Source organism: Callithrix jacchus, chromosome 2, assembly GCF_049354715.1.
Source record: "Callithrix jacchus isolate 240 chromosome 2, calJac240_pri, whole genome shotgun sequence".
Lineage (NCBI taxonomy): Eukaryota > Metazoa > Chordata > Mammalia > Primates > Cebidae > Callithrix > Callithrix jacchus.
This window is the reverse complement of record NC_133503.1, coordinates 106,796,491-106,807,470: the sequence shown is the minus strand read 5'-3', so window position 1 is coordinate 106,807,470 and position 10,980 is coordinate 106,796,491.

Sequence of the window (10,980 nt, the reverse complement as noted above, 5' to 3'; positions counted from 1 at the left end):
TGGTTTGTTTTAAATATATTTGGCCAGGCTGTGTCTTTGGACACTTCAGTCAAAAATCTTGACTCATTTGTTTTATGTAAAATGAGACTGCTTTGCAGCCAGTTTTGGCAAAAATTTATTAAAATTCTTCATAGCTCATCTCTCACCTCAAAATCTTCCAAATCATAATATCTGTTGATGTAAAATCCTTTTCATTCCATAGCCTCTCCAAATCTCATAATTTTCTGCCAATTCTTTTTCCTTAGGCTACCTTTCTTACATAGAGCAATTATATTCTTTTTTGGCATCTTTCAATTATCCTGTCTACTTGCTCCCTCAATAAGCAAAAATACATCTCTGTGGCTTACAAGGTGAGCAATAATTCACTCTTCTTAGAAGGCCAGTGTAGGGATTGAGTTGGGTAGAGGATTACAAATGGACAATTTAGTATCTTTCTTTTTTTAATCTGTGTCTTACACATTTTGGGTTTTCTAGTTTAAAAATGCTTCAAAAGCACTTGACTAGATATAGCTACTATAGAAAAAAATATGGAGGTTCTTCAAAAAATTAAAAAAAAAAACTACCATAGGATCCTGTAATTCCATTACTGAGTATATATCTAAAGGAAATAAAATCAGTATTTCAAAGAGCTATCTACATTCCTATGTTTATTGCAGAGGTATCAGGAGTCAAGATATAGAATCAACCTAAGTATCTAACAACAAATAGAGAAAGAAAATGTTGTATATATAAACAATAGAATATTATTCAGCCATAGCAAATGGAATCTTGCTATTTGTGACAACATGGATGAACCTGGAGGACGTCATGTTAAATGAAATAAGCCAGATACAGAAAGAAAATACCATGTGATCTCATGTGGAATCTAAAAAAAAGTTGATATAATAGAAGCAGAGAGTAGAACCATGGTTACCAGAGACGGGAGGGGAAGGGGGTAGGGAGGTGGGGAGTGGTTGGTCAATAGGTACAGTCTCAATTAGATTGAACCAATGAATTCTGATGCACACTAGGGTGACTGGTTACCAGTAAAACATTGCATATTACAAAACAGCTAGAAGAGAGTCTTTGGAATGTTCTCACCACAAAGAAATGATAAATGCATGATGTGATGGATACACTAATTACTCTGATTGGATCATTATACAACATAGCTATGTACTGAAATATCAGATTGTACCTTACAAATATGTACAAATACAATGCCAAATATACAAATACTTTTTTTTAAAGCACTCGACTATGTTAGTGATTATTTCTCTATGGTTTCACATAGTTTGAACAGAAAAATGTAGCCTGCTGCAGTGTGTTTAGTTGAGAGCACTGGACTTTGACTCAGAAGATCTAGGGATATACTGTGGCTCAGCTGCTTACTCAGCTGGCTGTATATCTGTGAGGGTGAGTTTCCTTTACCTCTAAGATAAAAATGATAACAAAATTTAACTTACAGAGTTGTCTTGAAGAAACACAACTGAAAACATTATTAATGTTTCCAGTGAAATGGCATTTGGTATTCTTAACCTGCATTACAGTATACATACATAACAATTAGAATATACCCATAATTAAAGCTGAGCAGTGGCTGTCTTTGGGAAACTAGCCATCATTTCAGAGCTGTTGGTGAGGGCTTCAATAAAGCTCATCAAACCGTATATTCTTTTTGAGCTAGAATGTCTAGAGGTTTTCAAGATTATCTCATCCAAAGCTCTCATTTTGTATATGAAAAAAATGTGGTGAGAGTTTTCCCCATGCTGTTCTCATGACAGTGAGTGAGTTCTCATGAGATCTGATGGTTTTGTAAGTATTTGAAAGTTCCTCTTTCATACACACTGTCTCACCTGCTGCCACGTAAGACATCCCCTTGTGCCATGATTGTAAGTTTCCTGAGGCCTCCCCAACCATGAGGAACTGTGAATCAATTAATCCTCTTTTGTTTATAAGTTACCCCGTCATTGGTAATGTCTTTGTAGCAGTGTGAAGACAGACTAATACACTTGGATTGCTTCTGTTCCTACAGAGCAAATTTTATAGTCAGTTTTCACTTTAGTATTGAGAAAGCACGACTTTGTTCCAGAAAATTGAATTACTGTTTTATATGAACCTAATATCTAGCACAGTGCCAGATACATAATAGGTACTTAATAAATATACATAATAGGTACTTAATAAATTAGATAACACCAATCTGTACCTAACTATGGTTTTAATAAAATGCCTTCTTATATTTTCAAATATACTTTCCTTTGATAATATACCTAATTTGTCAGTAGTTAAAATTCTGTTTTTTAATAAATAAATTGCTAGTATTTCTTCCTACAGTTATCCCTCTTGCCCTGTACTTGTGTAAGAGGCACCCAAATCAGATGATTGCAGTGTCTGGAATCATTGGCTATAGGGGTACTATCAATTCTATTTTAATTGAATGGCAGCAAATATTTCTTCCTTTTTTTGTCTGTTAAACATGGCATAGCTTTAGCTGCATTTTCTAAATTGACCCTAAGCAAAATGAGGAGTAGGAGAATATATTCTTTAAAATCCTAGGCTTTTGTTTCTGTACCTTCTTTGTCCTGTATGACCCTCTTCTTTCAATAAGGTTGGCCATTCTATGCTTTCTCCAGCCTCTCTCCCTATTTTAGAAAGGCCTAATAAACATACCATAAAATGCTTAGGACATAAGTAATGTAGGGACACTGAATAAAATTTTAGACTATTAAAGAATTTGCATTTGATTTTTCAGAAAATTTCAAAATAGTCACTGTTAGAAAAAGTGGAATATTGTTGAACTTCCTCATACATGGTTTAGAATTTGTTGTTTTAATTTCACATGAAGACAGCAAAATCATTTTAAAGTTTTCCTACAATGATTTCATAACATTTACATATTTTCTATCTCTAAAAGAAGTATTTTATACTGTCTCTCTTAAACCTTGTATCTGTCCTCCTCTTCCCACACTCTCAATGGTGAACTTGACATATTCCTTATAGGAAACAGAAGCTGATTGAAACTCTTTCTGCTTTTTGATACTAATTAATTGTTAGTTAATGCAAATTAACTTCATTGAATTTATATTCTATGAAATCTCTTTTATTTTGTGGAAAAACTGAACCTGAACCATTTTCCTGCAATTGTCCTCTCCTCTCCTGAAATATCCATTTCCGTTTTGTACTACATCACTCCATCTACCATCACATGTCACTCTTAACCTTCACAGCAACACATCTTGATTTATTTGTCTATATTTTCTGAGTCTACTTTCTCTCCTCACAGCTTTTCCCAAGCCCATTCCAGGAACTACCCTATCACGTATCCCTACCACTCCACTGAGGGTACTCTTACCCACATCACCAGTGACATCCATATTGTCAAAGGCAAGAGTCAATTCTGTGTCATCTTAGGCACTCTCAGAGTTTGACAGCTTATCACTCTGTTCCACTTGCATCACTTTTTTTCTTTTAACTCCATGGTGTAACACTCTTCTGGTCCTTAGCCTGCTCTTGGATGCTTTTGCTGGATCTTCCCTTGTTCTGTCTCTAATCTTTGACATCTTCAGGGTTCTTTTCACTTCTTCATCAACTCTTTCCTTAGGAAATCTTGTTTGATAGTTTCAAAATAATATACATAGGTGAGTCTGAAATTTGTAACTTTACTCCTAAAATTTGTAATTTCTGAAGCCCAGAAGTCCAGACCTAAATATTCAACTGCCAAATTTATATGTCTACTCATAGGTCTAATGGGAATCCCAAACTCATAAGGTCCCCAACTCAGCTCTTAGCGTCATCTGCCTTCAATTCTTTTCTTCCCCAAATCTTTCCAATCTCAGTCAACAGCATCACCATCCATCTAGCTGAAGTCAAACACCTAGATGTTGTCCTTGATCCTTCTCTTTAACCTTCCTTATCCAATCCAACAGGAAGCTTGCCCTACTTGATTTCTAAATATCTTATCCCAAATATGTCCATTTGTTTTCTACTCCATTATTACCTCCCCAATCTAAGCCACTAGATATATTTTTTAAAATCTGGGCTAGTGTAGTAACTTTCTAGCTGTTTCTCTTACTTCTATATTTATATCCTTTGATTATTTATATAACAGCCAGATTGATTTTTTTAAAAATAGAGAGTAAATCATGTTATCCCACCCCCTGCTTAAAACTCTCTAATGGCCTCTCATTTCACTTTGAAAAAGTCTTAAGCACCTCACTTTTTTTTGCACATATATAAAAAACATTTTATTCACAAAAAAAAAAACATATCACTATTAGACCTTTGGATATACATTAAGGAATCCATTTCGCTACAGATATCTTGGGTTTATATTTTTAATAAATGTTTATTTTTCTGTACAAAATTGGCAATAAAGCTCAGAAAAGTTACTATGATTGCTATTATATATCAGCTGAATCCTATCACATCTGATGTCTTTATATTGGATTTTGTAGGTCTTTTTTCCAACTGGGCTTTGACTCATTACTATAAATTACAAGAAGAAAGAGGAAAAACATAAACTGGAAATACTAACAATATCTTTTTACTGCAGAATTGCACAGTGATACTGTTATTCTCAGAAAATTATTGAATAAGATTTTTTTGGGTAAAGATATTGTTATAAAATTTTACTAGTGTCATTTTTCTGACAAATTACCTAAAAATTCCAGTGGCTAAGTTGAAACATTTTCCTTGAAACAGTCCAAGGAAATGTGCTATTACCAATAAAAAGAGAAAGATTCACAAAAGGGTAGATAATGAACACTATTAAAATTCTAGAAGGAGACTAAATATGAAATAAATTCAGAAGTTTAAATGCTTAACTTCCAGAATAGCACAGCATCTAGTATGCTTTGTAATGCCCATTGTCTTCAGTTTTCTATAGAATCTGAAAGAATTCTTAGTGTTTTTTATTATGACTTCATTTTCCCAATTTTAACATAGTGTCTATGCTCTCTGTACTGCATTTTTAAGGAAATTCATACTTGTAAAACAGGTTCTGAAAAGTTCAAGTGTAAAAATATTTGAAGAAAATTAAAAATTTTCATTTACTTTTAAAAGTATGTTTAAAGTGTATAAACTTATCCATTACTGTCATTTCTGATTTTAAATAGCATGAGATTTAAGCTATAGTCATTAAATAAAAAAAAAAGTATGAGAGGAAGAAGAGTTATACGGGAAAACAGTAGTTTCAATAATGCTCATATATTACTTCAGACTTGCTCTCAGCTTCTTGTTTACAAACCTGGGACCTGATCAGTAATTCTTAGTGAATAGTTTGCCATGTCTTGAAAGTAAGAAGCCTTAGTTAAGATTATTGAAGACAGTTTCAGTGCCTATTGCAAGTTGTTCTTTATACTTTTACTTTCTTCTGTTGAAAAATACTGATGAGTAAATGTATTTATATCTGTATCTGTATGCATTTGTGTGGACAAATGTTTGAACTTATTAGTTTAAATTTTTTAATACAAACATTCAAAGCTCATATGTGATTAAACCATTTTTTTTACTTTCCCCAAGAATATGACGGACAGGTTGTTGAGGCACACAGGGAGTATTCAAGTCCATCTACAGAACAGGCCCTTGGTGATCATTGGAGCATAAATCTCTTAAGGTCTTGAGTTTAGAAAAATAGGTATAAAAAACTTCTATACTAAAATAACTAACTTTAATCAAAGCTTTGTTGAAATGCCATCACTCTCTTTGACCGGCAACTGATCAAATGTAACTTAATAGATAAAGATAATCCTTGTAATTCTTGAAGAGCAGCCCACTCTACAAACTTTTTTTTTGTTTTTTGTTTGAGATGGAGTCTCATTCTGTTGCCCAGGCTGGAGTGCAATGGTCTGATCTCAGTTCACTGTAACCTCTGCCTCCTGGGTTCAAGCAGTTCTCCCGCCTCAGCCTCCTGAGTAGCTGGGACTACAAGCACTACCACCATGTCTGGCTACTTTTTGTATTTTTAATAGAGATGGGGTTTCACCATATTGGCTAGGCTGGTCTCGAACTCCTGACCTCAAGTCGTCTGCCCACCTCAGCTTCCTAAAATGCTAGGATTGCAGGATTACTTGGCCCTACCGTACAAATATTAAGTCAGTCTCTGAGGAAATGAAATGCAGATAGAAAAGAGGATTGTGTAGTGCAGAATTTATTATTATTTCTAAAGTTGTAGAGAATTGGGAAGGAAAAAAATTCATGTTAGTAAATGAAAAAAATGTGCTTAGTATCTATATATGATATAGTCAGTAATACCAGAAAATCTCTTAACAGTTCCAAAGTGTTTGTTCTTTGTTTGACTGTGGATATGTGTGAGATCATCTATCCAACTCCCTCATTTATTAGTGGAGAAAAGTGGGAGAGATGTAGCAAACTGCCCAAGAAACATGGTCCTGAGATGCTGCTTCACTTTCTCTCTCCACCATGATAAGATTCTGAAAGTGAATAATTTTTTTATTTAAGATTTTTGAAAGATATTCATTGCTTTACTCTTAAACCTAGAGACTCTTTCTGACATGCTTTATGAACGGCCTCTTTCCTCTTTCACTTTATTTTGAAATTATAAGGTTAAATTTAAATTGGGAAAGTCCAGTGTACTTAGAGATGGCCTTTGAATTTGGCACTCTGCCCTATGGACTTAAAGTTCTGAGCTGAACTTGATATAAAAATGTAAGTATAATGTAAATTTCAAGGCATTTATAGGTTAGCACAAGAATTCTCAAATTTGAAAGTGGGTTAAGAATCACTGAGCAAATTGCTAAAAATGTAGATTTTGACCCTCACTTTAGAGATTTGGAGTCTGACTGGTGATCCAGGTGTATGTAATTTTAATGAGCACCCACTCTCCCATACCCTTATACACATACCAGGTGATTTTGTTTAGAAACTCCACTGAAGCAGATCCAACTGAATAGGTAGAATGGAACTTCATTCAAAAAATCTTTGAAAGCCTTGAGATTTTAAACTAGGGCGGCACTGAGGAAACTTTCTATGAATTGTTTCACTTTATTCTACCTCATTTTTCTTCTCTCTCAATTGCCCACACTAAGACTTGAATTTTTTGTTTTATTGTTTTGCCTTAAGATTCTCTCTTTCTGTATCAACAAGCTCCTAGGAAGAAAATTCAGTGATAGATTGCTTTTCATTTTTTTCTCAGCCCAGTGTGAAGAGGCTCTACCCAAATTGTGTTCTAAATCAATCTTATGTGTTAGCTTACCAACATCCTTTTTTCATCTTGTACTAACTGGGACTTGTGATAAAAATCTAGCAAGTCAGTTACCAGGCCAGGGCTGCTGGAGTAAGAAGACAAATCATGTCTTTTTGATTGCTTGCTCGCCTGTGTTCACATTCAGCTTCTCAGAGGCAAAGGGTTCCTATAGTTTGGGTTAACTGTCTGTAAGAACTGAAACAGTTGGCAAGGACATGGAGAATTATAGTGTAGTGGAAGTGTTTGGAAGGAGGGCACTTGGCAGGATGAAAGAGGTATTTGGAGTTTGATCTCCCTGTTTATGATGGAGGATCCATCAGCTCATTTCCTTAGTGCTACAGCATCTGTAGGGCATATTCTTTATCCTGGGATTGAACAAGACCCCTGGCTGCTCCACAGTTAACTTGACTTGAGTCACTTGTGCTTCAGAGAAAATTTAAAACTGGGTCCAGCAAACATACACAAAACACCTTAGTGTATACAGCCTTAGGTTTTTCCAGTCTTCTGCGGAACCTCTAGAGGTATGGGCCAAAATGTAGGATCCACAAGGGCTAAGACCTTGTCTGTCTTGCTCTTTGATATCTTCCTATTCCATATGTGTGGAGGGAACATAATATTCAATAAACATTTGTTGGATGAATGACTGCCACTTTATTGTTTCCCAACTTCAGTCATTTGCGTACTACCTTCACAAATTTTACAACATCCATAAAATAGCTGTGCTTTTATTGTAATAGTTTTTTATTCATTAATTTTTTTACTTTAGCTTCATGTTAGATAATATATGTGAAATCCTGGGTTATATCTAACACATATTAAAACAAAAACAAATAATAAAAAGGAAATATCTCATCTTGCACTACTCCAAACTATTGGGCATTCCAGCAATGGTATGTGCCCCTTGCTCTAGAATATATTAAAGATACAATCATACTCTATGTGCTATCATAATGACATTGTTAGACTAGAAATCCCTGAAGAACTGTATTTTGCTTTGCTTCATTTCCTCTCTGGCTTTTTTAGAATGACTATTAGACTGGAAGTTTAGTTAATCCCACGTGCAGAATGATGCATGAATTAAATATCACTGTATGAAGAGAAATCACCCTATCCAATTACAATTAGAACCCTAGCTACTCTATATATTTTTTGAATTGGTAGTTCTGAGAAATCTGTAATTACAGTTTTCCCCTATGCTGACCTTGACCAGCACTGGGAGTTTCAGAATCTATCTAGAGAAACCCATTTCCAAAATTAACTCAGTCCTATCTAACATTTTACATTATTCCTCTTTGACTAATTATAGTCCACAGTAAGAAGTGATAACTTCATTTTAGCACATGTATTTCAAATAATAAAGTTTGCTATAAAGGTGTATTTTCATTAAGATGAAAAGAGAAAAAATAAAGTGCATACATGTACTTAAATATATGATTGGATGCCTTGTAAAAGCAACAGAATAGGCACAAAGGCTAGCTGAATACATCTCAGGGACTACTTTTTTTTTTGGCTCAAGACTTTCCATACCTATTAATTAAATGAATAATGCCTTTGAGTTTTCTAAAGAGTTTTTCTGTCTCTTTTTTTGCTTATTGAAGTGGAGCCACACTACTTCAATAACCATGTCACACAAGAGCTATGCTTCTCTGAAGACTTAATAATTGCTGAATTGTCAACTCTTGCTGGGTTTAAATGACATCATCTTAATTTTGAAATATTCAACCTTAAACCTCAGTTTGAAGTAGCATTTGAATATACCTTCAAACAGAAAACTCTGAGTGTAATTCCTCTAAAACATGAAATCCCTGTAACTCTTTCAACGAAGTTGTGTTGATGTTCCCCAGGGACAGAGCTCTTCAATTCTGCTAAGACCAGAGAGTTTCAGATTGCTGAAAGCAGAACCCTTTAACGTCTTCATTCCTTTTCATTCTAGAATCAAGGAAAACTGATGTATAACCACCCTGCTAAATTCTAAAGAGTAACAAAAATCTTGAGTAAATATTGAACATAAACACTCAAAATATTTCTTATTCCTAAGCAAAATTATGCTTTGCTCATGGTAGCCTAAGAAATGGCTATAGGTTAATTCTACTTCTTCAAGTCATTCAGAAGAAAATAATAAATATGATCTTTAAAACATTTTAGTGGCAATGTTATCATCATCTACTGTTAAGAGCCAATTATTGTTAGCAATATTTAGGGTACTTCGGACAATCCTAAATCTCATTACTTGTTCAGAATTCAAGGTAACTTGAATTATTTTGAAATGACTGTGTTACTTCTGAAAAACTAATTTGATATGAATATTAATGCAAACAAGACACAAGGGCTTCAAAGAGGTTTTAATCAAAAGATTTAGAGGAGAAATCTCCAATCTTAGAATAACCATTTTAAAACATTTTCTACCCTTAGTGTTTCACTTAAGTAAACATGTTTCTGTAGATTAATCCAAACAAATGCACATTTTTTAGAGCAATAAAAAGGCATTTATTTTTAAATGTTCTTTGCTTACCATTTAATGGTGACCTTCCTTTTATATAGCTTAAGCTACTGACTGTGCTGTATTTTTGCCCACGGTCATTAAAAAAAAAAAAGTGTGTAAACTGCAGTCTGGCCAATGATGAGGGAATGCGAAATTATGCTTAGAATTAATCTGCCAGGTTAATTTAATCACTTTATGATTGGTTTTAAATTGGGCAGATAATCAGTGCTAACATTCCATTCCATCTCAAATTCACTGAGGTCTGGACAGTCTCATGGGATAAGAACCATTTATCAGTGGATTTTGGTTAGTGTGTGTACATCTTTACAAATCAGATAACATTCAGAATTTCTATTCTATTTTTTGTAATAATAATTAGGGACCAGTCTACGAAAGGGTCATAACATCTGGGAAGAGTTGAAGATCTGAAACAACAAAGTGAAATTCCTGGTATCGTTGTCAAGGTCTTTTTGAAAACTTGCTCAATGGATGATTTTTTTTCCCCCTGGAGAGAATATACCAAGACTATCTTATAAGCATCCTAATTATAATTTCATCACATGTTTAGTACAGATTTCTTTAACAAGTTAAATGACTTTACATATAATTAAAAGGTCAGTTGCTAGCAACTAAGGGACTATCTTAAACAGACAATAAAGGGTTATTTTTCAACTTATTTTCTAAATATATAATTTAGGAATACTTATTTAACATTTCAATTTGATATTACATAAGCTAAAATTTAAATTATTTGAGAGGAAAAGGTGATTAAAAAATCTAATATTCAAATTCTGAGCAAGCATGGCGAAGGTAAGAAGAGCTGGCTGAATTCTTAATGTTGAAAGGAGTCTTTCATAGTAAGTTTAAATTTCCATAAAAATCATAGTAAGAACAAGTTGTCATTAAAAAAAATCTTGCTTTCCAAATGCACAATTTATTTGAAACAACAAAATGTTATGATTAGCAATGGCAAGATTGTAAATATACTATTTTGCAGTTTGATTTGGGATTATTTACAAAAAGATATTGGCCAGAATATTTTGCCTACGAAAGTTTTCTAAATCAGAGTAATTGCAATTGTAATAGAAAAAATTTTAATGTCCTTAATGTCTTCTTTTATGAAATCAGATCACAATGTTTTAGGTAATTGATATATTTCAAAACAATTTTAATATAAACATTTAAGTAAAATTAAGTATAAAATTAATGAAAAAAATTATACTAACTTAATAAGATGAGAAAATCATTTTGATGATTAGTAAATCTAATCCTGCAGTGGAAACAAAGCAGAATATAAGAATTCAAAGCAAGG